At 41.7% G+C, this 16,055-nt stretch overlaps 14 non-coding genes across 14 annotated transcripts; 9 read left to right on the plus strand and 5 right to left on the minus strand.

Moving 5' to 3' along the window:
* The first annotated feature begins 746 nt into the window (after positions 1-746).
* On the plus strand, positions 747-818 carry trnap-cgg (transfer RNA proline (anticodon CGG)). Its single transcript has one exon. It is a non-coding gene; the product is annotated as a tRNA-Pro (tRNA).
* Positions 819-1,849: 1,031 nt separating this feature from the next.
* On the minus strand, positions 1,850-1,921 carry trnag-ucc (transfer RNA glycine (anticodon UCC)). Its single transcript has one exon. It is a non-coding gene; the product is annotated as a tRNA-Gly (tRNA).
* A 111-nt stretch (positions 1,922-2,032) lies between these two features.
* On the plus strand, positions 2,033-2,104 carry trnap-agg (transfer RNA proline (anticodon AGG)). Its single transcript has one exon. It is a non-coding gene; the product is annotated as a tRNA-Pro (tRNA).
* A 1,984-nt stretch (positions 2,105-4,088) lies between these two features.
* trnap-cgg (transfer RNA proline (anticodon CGG)) lies at positions 4,089-4,160 on the plus strand. Its single transcript has one exon. It is a non-coding gene; the product is annotated as a tRNA-Pro (tRNA).
* Positions 4,161-5,192: 1,032 nt separating this feature from the next.
* Positions 5,193-5,264, minus strand: trnag-ucc (transfer RNA glycine (anticodon UCC)). The gene has a single exon. It is a non-coding gene; the product is annotated as a tRNA-Gly (tRNA).
* Positions 5,265-5,374: 110 nt separating this feature from the next.
* trnap-agg (transfer RNA proline (anticodon AGG)) lies at positions 5,375-5,446 on the plus strand. Its single transcript has one exon. It is a non-coding gene; the product is annotated as a tRNA-Pro (tRNA).
* Positions 5,447-7,429: 1,983 nt separating this feature from the next.
* Positions 7,430-7,501, plus strand: trnap-cgg (transfer RNA proline (anticodon CGG)). The gene has a single exon. It is a non-coding gene; the product is annotated as a tRNA-Pro (tRNA).
* Positions 7,502-8,533: 1,032 nt separating this feature from the next.
* On the minus strand, positions 8,534-8,605 carry trnag-ucc (transfer RNA glycine (anticodon UCC)). Its single transcript has one exon. It is a non-coding gene; the product is annotated as a tRNA-Gly (tRNA).
* Positions 8,606-8,716: 111 nt separating this feature from the next.
* trnap-agg (transfer RNA proline (anticodon AGG)) lies at positions 8,717-8,788 on the plus strand. Its single transcript has one exon. It is a non-coding gene; the product is annotated as a tRNA-Pro (tRNA).
* A 1,986-nt stretch (positions 8,789-10,774) lies between these two features.
* Positions 10,775-10,846, plus strand: trnap-cgg (transfer RNA proline (anticodon CGG)). The gene has a single exon. It is a non-coding gene; the product is annotated as a tRNA-Pro (tRNA).
* A 1,033-nt stretch (positions 10,847-11,879) lies between these two features.
* trnag-ucc (transfer RNA glycine (anticodon UCC)) lies at positions 11,880-11,951 on the minus strand. Its single transcript has one exon. It is a non-coding gene; the product is annotated as a tRNA-Gly (tRNA).
* Positions 11,952-12,062: 111 nt separating this feature from the next.
* Positions 12,063-12,133, plus strand: trnap-agg (transfer RNA proline (anticodon AGG)). Its single transcript has one exon. It is a non-coding gene; the product is annotated as a tRNA-Pro (tRNA).
* Positions 12,134-14,117: 1,984 nt separating this feature from the next.
* Positions 14,118-14,189, plus strand: trnap-cgg (transfer RNA proline (anticodon CGG)). The gene has a single exon. It is a non-coding gene; the product is annotated as a tRNA-Pro (tRNA).
* A 1,031-nt stretch (positions 14,190-15,220) lies between these two features.
* On the minus strand, positions 15,221-15,291 carry trnag-ucc (transfer RNA glycine (anticodon UCC)). The gene has a single exon. It is a non-coding gene; the product is annotated as a tRNA-Gly (tRNA).
* Between the last annotated feature and the right edge of the window lie 764 nt (positions 15,292-16,055).

The raw sequence follows: 16,055 nt of genomic DNA on the forward strand, positions 1-16,055 counted from the left end.
ATGTATAGAGACATGCGGTTCTGTAGTGAACTAATTACAGGCACTCTTTAGCCCTTGTGGACATTATTGCATACACACTGCAATGTGGCATGATCTCCTTTTCCTTCACAAAAAAGAGCCTCTTCTTACAGCTGTAAAGTTAACACACCAATGTTCCTGTTGCTTATGATGTCATAATAAAAACACTGAAAAAATGATTTAATTGACTGATTGTAACTTTGACTGCCTTTACAATGCATTTCTGCCCTGGCATAGTATTTCACAGGTGATTGGAGAGGATTCCCCTTGAAAATTCCATGATGTCAAATTTCAGTCATTTCTTAAATAGTAAAGTCATAGAAGGCGAAACACTGTGCTTTCCTGTTGTAAGTTTACAGGCACGCTTTCCGTTCCCTGATGGATATTATTTTTCACTACGATAGCCAGAAAAGGCTGTACTGCTATCGTCCAACAGAAATCTGTGGCGCTCAGCTCATATGGATTTTGAAATTGGATTTGTGTTGCTTCCGCACCCGACTGGGTCATTTACGATAGCGTCACGACTGCCAGGAAGCAGATAGCTTCACTAAACTGCATTGGCGGGGAATCTACCCAGTGTCTCCTGCTTAGAAGGCAGCTATGCTCACCACTATACCACCAATGCACATACCTGCAAAGAAGTATTACCTTTGCTGTCGCAAAAGATTTGGGCTTTTTTGATTTTTGAAATTTCGGAGGCCCATGGCGGTCCGCCATAGTCAATTGGGGGCTCGTTGGTCTAGGGGTATGATTCTCGCTTCGGGTGCGAGAGGTCCCGGGTTCAAATCCCGGACGAGCCCTAGGATACTTGCATCAGTCCCGTATCGCTTGCAGGCGGTCCAGCATTCCGACGGGTGGTTTTGTCTCAACTCTGAAAAACGTGACGCAGTGCAAGATTTCTTCTATGCCAGCGATGACTTTCTGATCGTGTGCTGCTGTTACATGATTTACGACTATTTGGTCAAAATGGCAGCGGAAGCCTTTCAAACCCTTGCCTCCGTGGAGAGCGGAGAGTAAATGCAGCACCTTGGACCCATGGGCCACGCTCTCTCGCATCGATGAACCTGCCTGTGAGAAATGCATTGGTTTCTGACAGTTATAACGCTTCTAAGTATTTCTTAAGACTTTCGCGGGCATACAAAGTACCATTTCCAAAAGTCCTGTGAGTTTAACCACTAACTTGTACATTACACCTCATTGAAAATGTCAAATTGAAATGAACAGACTATGTTTGCAAACATTTGTATATTTAACTTTGACCTGCTGCTATATGCTTCTGAGCTGCTATCACATGCGCAAAAAACAATATAATTCAATTTGAAAATGAATTTTTGCTTTCACGACGACTAATGTCTACCCTTTGGTTTGAATGAAAAATGCACTGAGCAGCAGTGCACTGAGCAACACACCAATGTTCCATTTGCTTCTGATGTCATAATAAAAACACTGAAAAAATGATTTGATTGACTGATTGTAAATTTGACTGCCTTTACAATGCATTTCAGCCCTGGCAGAGTATTTCACAGGTGATTGGAGAGGATTCCCTTTGAACATTCCATGATGTCAAATTTCACTCATTTCTTAAATAGTAAAGTCATAGAAGGCGAAACACTGCGCTTTCCTGTTGTAAGTATACAGGCACGCTTTCCGTTCTCTGATGGATATTATTTTTCACTACGATAGACAGAAAAGGCTGTACTGCTATCGTCCAACAGAAATCTGTGGCGCTCAGCTCACATGGATTTTGAAATTGGATTCGTGTTGCTTCCGCACCCGACCGGGTCATTTACGAAAACTACACGACTGCCAGGAAGCAGATAGCCCACTGAACTGCATTGGCCGGGAATCGAACCCGGGTCAACTGCTTGGAAGGCAGCTATGCTCACCACTATACCACCAATGCACATACCTGCAAAGAAGTATTACCTTTGCTGTCGCAAAAGATTTGGGTTTTTGGCGTGTTTCGATTTTTGACATTTCGGAGTGCCATGGCTTTCAGCAACAGTCAATTGGGGGCTCGTTGGTCTAGGGGTATGATTCTCGCTTAGGGTGCGAGAGGTCCCGGGTTCAAATCCCGGACGAGCCCGGGCAGAGATGCACATGTTCTGTTTTGTTTGCAGGGAGTCGAGCAATCTGGTGCCTGGTTTTGTCTCAACTCTGAAAAATGTGACGCAGTGCCAAACAACTGCACAGATACTAGCGAGGATTCCAATTTACCATTGCTCTCTATGCATTCATGATGTCGAAATTCAATCATTTCTGAAGTGTTAAATTCACGGATGGTGAAACGCTCTGCTTTCATGGTCTAAGTTTGCACGCGTGTGTTACGTATTCTGATACAAATGATTTACCTTTACATTGGCGAGAACGAGCCATACAGTTGAAGTTGATCCATTGCACTAAGGGCACTGCTTCGTGTACGTTGCAAACTCAGATAACCCAATAGTTTGTTTACATTTCGGAATAAATTCAGGATTTTCAGTTCCACAAAGTCATTTGACGATTTAGCCCGACTGGTTATCGGGCCAACAGAGTGTTAAGTCCAAATGTGGAAAACCACAGGTTTATGGTTAAGTTTGCAGGTGAAATCACGCACAAACAAACAGCCAAAAGTAAAATGATGCAGAGAAAAAAAATTCAAGGAATAATATGAGAGTCAGGTACAGTACCAATAGCACGGAATGTAAATTGCAGTGTAAATTGCATTCAATTGGCATATCGGTGTGTTCATCATATCTCCTGACCATGCATGAATGAACACTATTGAGGTAGCTTTCAACTGCAAAGGGTTTCACATTGGTTATATATTTACATAATCAGAAAGAAATACATGTTTTCATAGCATTTCCAAATGTTCTGTGTGTTTAACTACTAACTTGTACGTTACCCTATCGATATTGTTAAAATGAAATAATCAGACTATGTTCACAATATCTTTGTATATTGAACTTTGACCTGCCGCCAGCTGCTTTAGAGTTCCCGTCACATGCGCAAAAAAAAAAAACAATATAATTCAATTTGAAAATTAATCTGTGCTTCCACGAAGATTAACGTCTACCCTTTGGTTTGAATAAAAAATGCACTGAGTGCACTGAGCAACATTAACAGGTCATGTCCTTAGAATTCTGTATCATTCGCATCCTTTAGTTTTATTGTTCCATTTATTGGTGCAAATGTGCTACCAAAAGAAACCCGTTTCTAGCAGGATTACATTACAATTACATTTCCTCACAATATTCAATTAAAAGTATTGCCTAATCACATAGGCATCCACAGGTTTAAATTTTTTTTTGGATATTTTCAATGAAACATTCACCCCATTCATGTATAGAGACATGCGGTTCTGTAGTGAGCTAATTACAGGCACTCTTTAGCCCTTGTGGGACATTATTGCATACACACTGCAATGTGGCATGATCTCCTTTCCCTTCACAAAAAAGAGCCTCTTCTTACAGCTGTAAAGTTAACACACCAATGTTCCTGTTGCTTATGATGTCATAATAAAAACACTGAAAAAATGATTTAATTGACTGATTGTAAATTTGACTGCCTTTACAATGCATTTCTGCCCTGGCATAGTATTTCACAGGTGATTGGAGAGGATTCCCCTTGAAAATTCCATGATGTCAAATTTCAGTCATTTCTTAAATAGTAAAGTCATAGAAGGCGAAACACTGTGCTTTCCTGTTGTAAGTTTACAGGCACGCTTTCCGTTCCCTGATGGATATTATTTTTCACTACGATAGCCAGAAAGGCTGTACTGCTATCGTCCAACAGAAATCTGTGGCGCTCAGCTCATATGGATTTTGAAATTGGATTTGTGTTGCTTCCGCACCCGACTGGGTCATTTACGATAGCGTCACGACTGCCAGGAAGCAGATAGCTTCACTAAACTGCATTGGCGGGGAATCTACCCAGTGTCTCCTGCTTAGAAGGCAGCTATGCTCACCACTATACCACCAATGCACATACCTGCAAAGAAGTATTACCTTTGCTGTCGCAAAAGATTTGGGCTTTTTTTGATTTTTGAAATTTCGGAGGCCCATGGCGGTCCGCCATAGTCAATTGGGGGCTCGTTGGTCTAGGGGTATGATTCTCGCTTCGGGTGCGAGAGGTCCCGGGTTCAAATCCCGGACGAGCCCTAGGATACTTGCATCAGTCCCGTATCGCTTGCAGGCGGTCCAGCATTCCGACGGGTGGTTTTGTCTCAACTCTGAAAAACGTGACGCAGTGCAAGATTTCTTCTATGCCAGCGATGACTTTCTGATCGTGTGCTGCTGTTACATGATTTACGACTATTTGGTCAAAATGGCAGCGGAAGCCTTTCAAACCCTTGCCTCCGTGGAGAGCGGAGAGTAAATGCAGCACCTTGGACCCATGGGCCACGCTCTCTCGCATCGATGAACCTGCCTGTGAGAAATGCATTGGTTTCTGACAGTTATAACGCTTCTAAGTATTTCTTAAGACTTTCGCGGGCATACAAAGTACCATTTCCAAAAGTCCTGTGAGTTTAACCACTAACTTGTACATTACACCTCATTGAAAATGTCAAATTGAAATGAACAGACTATGTTTGCAAACATTTGTATATTTAACTTTGACCTGCTGCTATATGCTTCTGAGCTGCTATCACATGCGCAAAAAAACAATATAATTCAATTTGAAAATGAATTTTTGCTTTCACGACGACTAATGTCTACCCTTTGGTTTGAATGAAAAATGCACTGAGCAGCAGTGCACTGAGCAACACACCAATGTTCCATTTGCTTCTGATGTCATAATAAAAACACTGAAAAAATGATTTGATTGACTGATTGTAAATTTGACTGCCTTTACAATGCATTTCAGCCCTGGCAGAGTATTTCACAGGTGATTGGAGAGGATTCCCTTTGAACATTCCATGATGTCAAATTTCACTCATTTCTTAAATAGTAAAGTCATAGAAGGCGAAACACTGCGCTTTCCTGTTGTAAGTATACAGGCACGCTTTCCGTTCTCTGATGGATATTATTTTTCACTACGATAGACAGAAAAGGCTGTACTGCTATCGTCCAACAGAAATCTGTGGCGCTCAGCTCACATGGATTTTGAAATTGGATTCGTGTTGCTTCCGCACCCGACCGGGTCATTTACGAAACTACACGACTGCCAGGAAGCAGATAGCCCCACTGAACTGCATTGGCCGGGAATCGAACCCGGGTCAACTGCTTGGAAGGCAGCTATGCTCACCACTATACCACCAATGCACATACCTGCAAAGAAGTATTACCTTTGCTGTCGCAAAAGATTTGGGTTTTTGGCGTGTTTCGATTTTTGACATTTCGGAGTGCCATGGCTTTCAGCAACAGTCAATTGGGGCTCGTTGGTCTAGGGGTATGATTCTCGCTTAGGGTGCGAGAGGTCCCGGGTTCAAATCCCGGACGAGCCCGGGCAGAGATGCACATGTTCTGTTTTGTTTGCAGGGAGTCGAGCAATCTGGTGCCTGGTTTTGTCTCAACTCTGAAAAATGTGACGCAGTGCCAAACAACTGCACAGATACTAGCGAGGATTCCAATTTACCATTGCTCTCTATGCATTCATGATGTCGAAATTCAATCATTTCTGAAGTGTTAAATTCACGGATGGTGAAACGCTCTGCTTTCATGGTCTAAGTTTGCACGCGTGTGTTACGTATTCTGATACAAATGATTTACCTTTACATTGGCGAGAACGAGCCATACAGTTGAAGTTGATCCATTGCACTAAGGGCACTGCTTCGTGTACGTTGCAAACTCAGATAACCCAATAGTTTGTTTACATTTCGGAATAAATTCAGGATTTTCAGTTCCACAAAGTCATTTGACGATTTAGCCGACTGGTTATCGGGCCAACAGAGTGTTAAGTCCAAATGTGGAAAACCACAGGTTTATGGTTAAGTTTGCAGGTGAAATCACGCACAAACAAACAGCCAAAAGTAAAATGATGCAGAGAAAAAAATTCAAGGAATAATATGAGAGTCAGGTACAGTACCAATAGCACGGAATGTAAATTGCAGTGTAAATTGCATTCAATTGGCATATCGGTGTGTTCATCATATCTCCTGACCATGCATGAATGAACACTATTGAGGTAGCTTTCAACTGCAAAGGGTTTCACATTGGTTATATATTTACATAATCAGAAAGAAATACATGTTTTCATAGCATTTCCAAATGTTCTGTGTGTTTAACTACTAACTTGTACGTTACCCTATCGATATTGTTAAAATGAAATAATCAGACTATGTTCACAATATCTTTGTATATTGAACTTTGACCTGCCGCCAGCTGCTTTAGAGTTCCCGTCACATGCGCAAAAAAAAAAAAACAATATAATTCAATTTGAAAATTAATCTGTGCTTCCACGAAGATTAACGTCTACCCTTTGGTTTGAATAAAAAATGCACTGAGTGCACTGAGCAACATTAACAGGTCATGTCCTTAGAATTCTGTATCATTCGCATCCTTTAGTTTTATTGTTCCATTTATTGGTGCAAATGTGCTACCAAAAGAAACCCGTTTCTAGCAGGATTACATTACAATTACATTTCCTCACAATATTCAATTAAAAGTATTGCCTAATCACATAGGCATCCACAGGTTTAAATTTTTTTTGGATATTTTCAATGAAACATTCACCCCATTCATGTATAGAGACATGCGGTTCTGTAGTGAGCTAATTACAGGCACTCTTTAGCCCTTGTGGGACATTATTGCATACACACTGCAATGTGGCATGATCTCCTTTCCCTTCACAAAAAAGAGCCTCTTCTTACAGCTGTAAAGTTAACACACCAATGTTCCTGTTGCTTATGATGTCATAATAAAAACACTGAAAAAATGTTTTAATTGACTGATTGTAAATTTGACTGCCTTTACAATGCATTTCTGCCCTGGCATAGTATTTCACAGGTGATTGGAGAGGATTCCCCTTGAAAATTCCATGATGTCAAATTTCAGTCATTTCTTAAATAGTAAAGTCATAGAAGGCGAAACACTGTGCTTTCCTGTTGTAAGTTTACAGGCACGCTTTCCGTTCCCTGATGGATATTATTTTTCACTACGATAGCCAGAAAAGGCTGTACTGCTATCGTCCAACAGAAATCTGTGGCGCTCAGCTCATATGGATTTTGAAATTGGATTTGTGTTGCTTCCGCACCCGACTGGGTCATTTACGATAGCGTCACGACTGCCAGGAAGCAGATAGCTTCACTAAACTGCATTGGCGGGGAATCTACCCAGTGTCTCCTGCTTAGAAGGCAGCTATGCTCACCACTATACCACCAATGCACATACCTGCAAAGAAGTATTACCTTTGCTGTCGCAAAAGATTTGGGCTTTTTTTGATTTTTGAAATTTCGGAGGCCCATGGCGGTCCGCCATAGTCAATTGGGGGCTCGTTGGTCTAGGGGTATGATTCTCGCTTCGGGTGCGAGAGGTCCCGGGTTCAAATCCCGGACGAGCCCTAGGATACTTGCATCAGTCCCGTATCGCTTGCAGGCGGTCCAGCATTCCGACGGGTGGTTTTGTCTCAACTCTGAAAAACGTGACGCAGTGCAAGATTTCTTCTATGCCAGCGATGACTTTCTGATCGTGTGCTGCTGTTACATGATTTACGACTATTTGGTCAAAATGGCAGCGGAAGCCTTTCAAACCCTTGCCTCCGTGGAGAGCGGAGAGTAAATGCAGCACCTTGGACCCATGGGCCACGCTCTCTCGCATCGATGAACCTGCCTGTGAGAAATGCATTGGTTTCTGACAGTTATAACGCTTCTAAGTATTTCTTAAGACTTTCGCGGGCATACAAAGTACCATTTCCAAAAGTCCTGTGAGTTTAACCACTAACTTGTACATTACACCTCATTGAAATGTCAAATTGAAATGAACAGACTATGTTTGCAAACATTTGTATATTTAACTTTGACCTGCTGCTATATGCTTCTGAGCTGCTATCACATGCGCAAAAAAACAATATAATTCAATTTGAAAATGAATTTTTGCTTTCACGACGACTAATGTCTACCCTTTGGTTTGAATGAAAAATGCACTGAGCAGCAGTGCACTGAGCAACACACCAATGTTCCATTTGCTTCTGATGTCATAATAAAAACACTGAAAAAATGATTTGATTGACTGATTGTAAATTTGACTGCCTTTACAATGCATTTCAGCCCTGGCAGAGTATTTCACAGGTGATTGGAGAGGATTCCCTTTGAACATTCCATGATGTCAAATTTCACTCATTTCTTAAATAGTAAAGTCATAGAAGGCGAAACACTGCGCTTTCCTGTTGTAAGTATACAGGCACGCTTTCCGTTCTCTGATGGATATTATTTTTCACTACGATAGACAGAAAAGGCTGTACTGCTATCGTCCAACAGAAATCTGTGGCGCTCAGCTCACATGGATTTTGAAATTGGATTCGTGTTGCTTCCGCACCCGACCGGGTCATTTACGAAAACTACACGACTGCCAGGAAGCAGATAGCCCCACTGAACTGCATTGGCCGGGAATCGAACCCGGGTCAACTGCTTGGAAGGCAGCTATGCTCACCACTATACCACCAATGCACATACCTGCAAAGAAGTATTACCTTTGCTGTCGCAAAAGATTTGGGTTTTTGGCGTGTTTCGATTTTTGACATTTCGGAGTGCCATGGCTTTCAGCAACAGTCAATTGGGGGCTCGTTGGTCTAGGGGTATGATTCTCGCTTAGGGTGCGAGAGGTCCCGGGTTCAAATCCCGGACGAGCCCGGGCAGAGATGCACATGTTCTGTTTTGTTTGCAGGGAGTCGAGCAATCTGGTGCCTGGTTTTGTCTCAACTCTGAAAAATGTGACGCAGTGCCAAACAACTGCACAGATACTAGCGAGGATTCCAATTTACCATTGCTCTCTATGCATTCATGATGTCGAAATTCAATCATTTCTGAAGTGTTAAATTCACGGATGGTGAAACGCTCTGCTTTCATGGTCTAAGTTTGCACGCGTGTGTTACGTATTCTGATACAAATGATTTACCTTTACATTGGCGAGAACGAGCCATACAGTTGAAGTTGATCCATTGCACTAAGGGCACTGCTTCGTGTACGTTGCAAACTCAGATAACCCAATAGTTTGTTTACATTTCGGAATAAATTCAGGATTTTCAGTTCCACAAAGTCATTTGACGATTTAGCCCGACTGGTTATCGGGCCAACAGAGTGTTAAGTCCAAATGTGGAAAACCACAGGTTTATGGTTAAGTTTGCAGGTGAAATCACGCACAAACAAACAGCCAAAAGTAAAATGATGCAGAGAAAAAAAATTCAAGGAATAATATGAGAGTCAGGTACAGTACCAATAGCACGGAATGTAAATTGCAGTGTAAATTGCATTCAATTGGCATATCGGTGTGTTCATCATATCTCCTGACCATGCATGAATGAACACTATTGAGGTAGCTTTCAACTGCAAAGGGTTTCACATTGGTTATATATTTACATAATCAGAAAGAAATACATGTTTTCATAGCATTTCCAAATGTTCTGTGTGTTTAACTACTAACTTGTACGTTACCCTATCGATATTGTTAAAATGAAATAATCAGACTATGTTCACAATATCTTTGTATATTGAACTTTGACCTGCCGCCAGCTGCTTTAGAGTTCCCGTCACATGCGCAAAAAAAAAAAAACAATATAATTCAATTTGAAAATTAATCTGTGCTTCCACGAAGATTAACGTCTACCCTTTGGTTTGAATAAAAAATGCACTGAGTGCACTGAGCAACATTAACAGGTCATGTCCTTAGAATTCTGTATCATTCGCATCCTTTAGTTTTATTGTTCCATTTATTGGTGCAAATGTGCTACCAAAAGAAACCCGTTTCTAGCAGGATTACATTACAATTACATTTCCTCACAATATTCAATTAAAAGTATTGCCTAATCACATAGGCATCCACAGGTTTAAATTTTTTTTTGGATATTTTCAATGAAACATTCACCCCATTCATGTATAGAGACATGCGGTTCTGTAGTGAGCTAATTACAGGCACTCTTTAGCCCTTGTGGGACATTATTGCATACACACTGCAATGTGGCATGATCTCCTTTCCCTTCACAAAAAAGAGCCTCTTCTTACAGCTGTAAAGTTAACACACCAATGTTCCTGTTGCTTATGATGTCATAATAAAAACACTGAAAAAATGATTTAATTGACTGATTGTAAATTTGACTGCCTTTACAATGCATTTCTGCCCTGGCATAGTATTTCACAGGTGATTGGAGAGGATTCCCCTTGAAAATTCCATGATGTCAAATTTCAGTCATTTCTTAAATAGTAAAGTCATAGAAGGCGAAACACTGTGCTTTCCTGTTGTAAGTTTACAGGCACGCTTTCCGTTCCCTGATGGATATTATTTTTCACTACGATAGCCAGAAAAGGCTGTACTGCTATCGTCCAACAGAAATCTGTGGCGCTCAGCTCATATGGATTTTGAAATTGGATTTGTGTTGCTTCCGCACCCGACTGGGTCATTTACGATAGCGTCACGACTGCCAGGAAGCAGATAGCTTCACTAAACTGCATTGGCGGGGAATCTACCCAGTGTCTCCTGCTTAGAAGGCAGCTATGCTCACCACTATACCACCAATGCACATACCTGCAAAGAAGTATTACCTTTGCTGTCGCAAAAGATTTGGGCTTTTTTTGATTTTTGAAATTTCGGAGGCCCATGGCGGTCCGCCATAGTCAATTGGGGGCTCGTTGGTCTAGGGGTATGATTCTCGCTTCGGGTGCGAGAGGTCCCGGGTTCAAATCCCGGACGAGCCCTAGGATACTTGCATCAGTCCCGTATCGCTTGCAGGCGGTCCAGCATTCCGACGGGTGGTTTTGTCTCAACTCTGAAAAACGTGACGCAGTGCAAGATTTCTTCTATGCCAGCGATGACTTTCTGATCGTGTGCTGCTGTTACATGATTTACGACTATTTGGTCAAAATGGCAGCGGAAGCCTTTCAAACCCTTGCCTCCGTGGAGAGCGGAGAGTAAATGCAGCACCTTGGACCCATGGGCCACGCTCTCTCGCATCGATGAACCTGCCTGTGAGAAATGCATTGGTTTCTGACAGTTATAACGCTTCTAAGTATTTCTTAAGACTTTCGCGGGCATACAAAGTACCATTTCCAAAAGTCCTGTGAGTTTAACCACTAACTTGTACATTACACCTCATTGAAAATGTCAAATTGAAATGAACAGACTATGTTTGCAAACATTTGTATATTTAACTTTGACCTGCTGCTATATGCTTCTGAGCTGCTATCACATGCGCAAAAAAACAATATAATTCAATTTGAAAATGAATTTTTGCTTTCACGACGACTAATGTCTACCCTTTGGTTTGAATGAAAAATGCACTGAGCAGCAGTGCACTGAGCAACACACCAATGTTCCATTTGCTTCTGATGTCATAATAAAAACACTGAAAAAATGATTTGATTGACTGATTGTAAATTTGACTGCCTTTACAATGCATTTCAGCCCTGGCAGAGTATTTCACAGGTGATTGGAGAGGATTCCCTTTGAACATTCCATGATGTCAAATTTCACTCATTTCTTAAATAGTAAAGTCATAGAAGGCGAAACACTGCGCTTTCCTGTTGTAAGTATACAGGCACGCTTTCCGTTCTCTGATGGATATTATTTTTCACTACGATAGACAGAAAAGGCTGTACTGCTATCGTCCAACAGAAATCTGTGGCGCTCAGCTCACATGGATTTTGAAATTGGATTCGTGTTGCTTCCGCACCCGACCGGGTCATTTACGAAAACTACACGACTGCCAGGAAGCAGATAGCCCCACTGAACTGCATTGGCCGGGAATCGAACCCGGGTCAACTGCTTGGAAGGCAGCTATGCTCACCACTATACCACCAATGCACATACCTGCAAAGAAGTATTACCTTTGCTGTCGCAAAAGATTTGGGTTTTTGGCGTGTTTCGATTTTTGACATTTCGGAGTGCCATGGCTTTCAGCAACAGTCAATTGGGGGCTCGTTGGTCTAGGGTATGATTCTCGCTTAGGGTGCGAGAGGTCCCGGGTTCAAATCCCGGACGAGCCCGGGCAGAGATGCACATGTTCTGTTTTGTTTGCAGGGAGTCGAGCAATCTGGTGCCTGGTTTTGTCTCAACTCTGAAAAATGTGACGCAGTGCCAAACAACTGCACAGATACTAGCGAGGATTCCAATTTACCATTGCTCTCTATGCATTCATGATGTCGAAATTCAATCATTTCTGAAGTGTTAAATTCACGGATGGTGAAACGCTCTGCTTTCATGGTCTAAGTTTGCACGCGTGTGTTACGTATTCTGATACAAATGATTTACCTTTACATTGGCGAGAACGAGCCATACAGTTGAAGTTGATCCATTGCACTAAGGGCACTGCTTCGTGTACGTTGCAAACTCAGATAACCCAATAGTTTGTTTACATTTCGGAATAAATTCAGGATTTTCAGTTCCACAAAGTCATTTGACGATTTAGCCCGACTGGTTATCGGGCCAACAGAGTGTTAAGTCCAAATGTGGAAAACCACAGGTTTATGGTTAAGTTTGCAGGTGAAATCACGCACAAACAAACAGCCAAAAGTAAAATGATGCAGAGAAAAAAATTCAAGGAATAATATGAGAGTCAGGTACAGTACCAATAGCACGGAATGTAAATTGCAGTGTAAATTGCATTCAATTGGCATATCGGTGTGTTCATCATATCTCCTGACCATGCATGAATGAACACTATTGAGGTAGCTTTCAACTGCAAAGGGTTTCACATTGGTTATATATTTACATAATCAGAAAGAAATACATGTTTTCATAGCATTTCCAAATGTTCTGTGTGTTTAACTACTAACTTGTACGTTACCCTATCGATATTGTTAAAATGAAATAATCAGACTATGTTCACAATATCTTTGTATATTGAACTTTGACCTGCCGCCAGCTGCTTTAGAGTTCCCGTCACATGCGCAAAAAAAAAAAAACAATATAATTCAATTTGAAAATTAATCTGTGCTTCCACGAAGATTAACGTCTACCCTTTGGTTTGAATAAAAAATGCACTGAGTGCACTGAGCAACATTAACAGGTCATGTCCTTAGAATTCTGTATCATTCGCATCCTTTAGTTTTATTGTTCCATTTATTGGTGCAAATGTGCTACCAAAAGAAACCCGTTTCTAGCAGGATTACATTACAATTACATTTCCTCACAATATTCAATTAAAAGTATTGCCTAATCACATAGGCATCCACAGGTTTAAATTTTTTTTTGGATATTTTCAATGAAACATTCACCCCATTCATGTATAGAGACATGCGGTTCTGTAGTGAGCTAATTACAGGCACTCTTTAGCCCTTGTGGGACATTATTGCATACACACTGCAATGTGGCATGATCTCCTTTCCCTTCACAAAAAGAGCCTCTTCTTACAGCTGTAAAGTTAACACACCAATGTTCCTGTTGCTTATGATGTCATAATAAAAACACTGAAAAAATGATTTAATTGACTGATTGTAAATTTGACTGCCTTTACAATGCATTTCTGCCCTGGCATAGTATTTCACAGGTGATTGGAGAGGATTCCCCTTGAAAATTCCATGATGTCAAATTTCAGTCATTTCTTAAATAGTAAAGTCATAGAAGGCGAAACACTGTGCTTTCCTGTTGTAAGTTTACAGGCACGCTTTCCGTTCCCTGATGGATATTATTTTTCACTACGATAGCCAGAAAAGGCTGTACTGCTATCGTCCAACAGAAATCTGTGGCGCTCAGCTCATATGGATTTTGAAATTGGATTTGTGTTGCTTCCGCACCCGACTGGGTCATTTACGATAGCGTCACGACTGCCAGGAAGCAGATAGCTTCACTAAACTGCATTGGCGGGGAATCTACCCAGTGTCTCCTGCTTAGAAGGCAGCTATGCTCACCACTATACCACCAATGCACATACCTGCAAAGAAGTATTACCTTTGCTGTCGCAAAAGATTTGGGCTTTTTTTGATTTTTGAAATTTCGGAGGCCCATGGCGGTCCGCCATAGTCAATTGGGGGCTCGTTGGTCTAGGGGTATGATTCTCGCTTCGGGTGCGAGAGGTCCCGGGTTCAAATCCCGGACGAGCCCTAGGATACTTGCATCAGTCCCGTATCGCTTGCAGGCGGTCCAGCATTCCGACGGGTGGTTTTGTCTCAACTCTGAAAAACGTGACGCAGTGCAAGATTTCTTCTATGCCAGCGATGACTTTCTGATCGTGTGCTGCTGTTACATGATTTACGACTATTTGGTCAAAATGGCAGCGGAAGCCTTTCAAACCCTTGCCTCCGTGGAGAGCGGAGAGTAAATGCAGCACCTTGGACCCATGGGCCACGCTCTCTCGCATCGATGAACCTGCCTGTGAGAAATGCATTGGTTTCTGACAGTTATAACGCTTCTAAGTATTTCTTAAGACTTTCGCGGGCATACAAAGTACCATTTCCAAAAGTCCTGTGAGTTTAACCACTAACTTGTACATTACACCTCATTGAAAATGTCAAATTGAAATGAACAGACTATGTTTGCAAACATTTGTATATTTAACTTTGACCTGCTGCTATATGCTTCTGAGCTGCTATCACATGCGCAAAAAAACAATATAATTCAATTTGAAAATGAATTTTTGCTTTCACGACGACTAATGTCTACCCTTTGGTTTGAATGAAAAATGCACTGAGCAGCAGTGCACTGAGCAACACACCAATGTTCCATTTGCTTCTGATGTCATAATAAAAACACTGAAAAAATGATTTGATTGACTGATTGTAAATTTGACTGCCTTTACAATGCATTTCAGCCCTGGCAGAGTATTTCACAGGTGATTGGAGAGGATTCCCTTTGAACATTCCATGATGTCAAATTTCACTCATTTCTTAAATAGTAAAGTCATAGAAGGCGAAACACTGCGCTTTCCTGTTGTAAGTATACAGGCACGCTTTCCGTTCTCTGATGGATATTATTTTCACTACGATAGACAGAAAAGGCTGTACTGCTATGTCCAACAGAAATCTGTGGCGCTCAGCTCACATGGATTTTGAAATTGGATTCGTGTTGCTTCCGCACCCGACCGGGTCATTTACGAAAACTACACGACTGCCAGGAAGCAGATAGCCCCACTGAACTGCATTGGCCGGAATCGAACCCGGGTCAACTGCTTGGAAGGCAGCTATGCTCACCACTATACCACCAATGCACATACCTGCAAAGAAGTATTACCTTTGCTGTCGCAAAAGATTTGGGTTTTTGGCGTGTTTCGATTTTGACATTTCGGAGTGCCATGGCTTTCAGCAACAGTCAATTGGGGGCTCGTTGGTCTAGGGTATGATTCTCGCTTAGGTGCGAGAGGTCCCGGGTTCAAATCCCGGACGAGCCCGGGCAGAGATGCACATGTTCTGTTTTGTTTGCAGGGAGTCGAGCAATCTGGTGCCTGGTTTTGTCTCAACTCTGAAAAATGTGACGCAGTGCCAAACAACTGCACAGATACTAGCGAGGATTCCAATTTACCATTGCTCTCTATGCATTCATGATGTCGAAATTCAATCATTTCTGAAGTGTTAAATTCACGGATGGTGAAACGCTCTGCTTTCATGGTCTAAGTTTGCACGCGTGTGTTACGTATTCTGATACAAATGATTTACCTTTACATTGGCGAGAACGAGCCATACAGTTGAAGTTGATCCATTGCACTAAGGGCACTGCTTCGTGTACGTTGCAAACTCAGATAACCCAATAGTTTGTTTACATTTCGGAATAAATTCAGGATTTTCAGTTCCACAAAGTCATTTGACGATTTAGCCCGACTGGTTATCGGGCCAACAGAGTGTTAAGTCCAAATGTGGAAAACCACAGGTTTATGGTTAAGTTTGCAGGTGAAATCACGCACAAACAAACAGCCAAAAGTAAAATGATGCAGAGAAAAAAAATTCAAGGAATAATATGAGAGTCAGGTACAGTACC

This window comes from Anguilla rostrata, unplaced genomic scaffold, assembly GCF_018555375.3.
Source record: "Anguilla rostrata isolate EN2019 unplaced genomic scaffold, ASM1855537v3 scaf1064, whole genome shotgun sequence".
NCBI classification, from domain to species: Eukaryota; Metazoa; Chordata; class Actinopteri; order Anguilliformes; family Anguillidae; genus Anguilla; species Anguilla rostrata.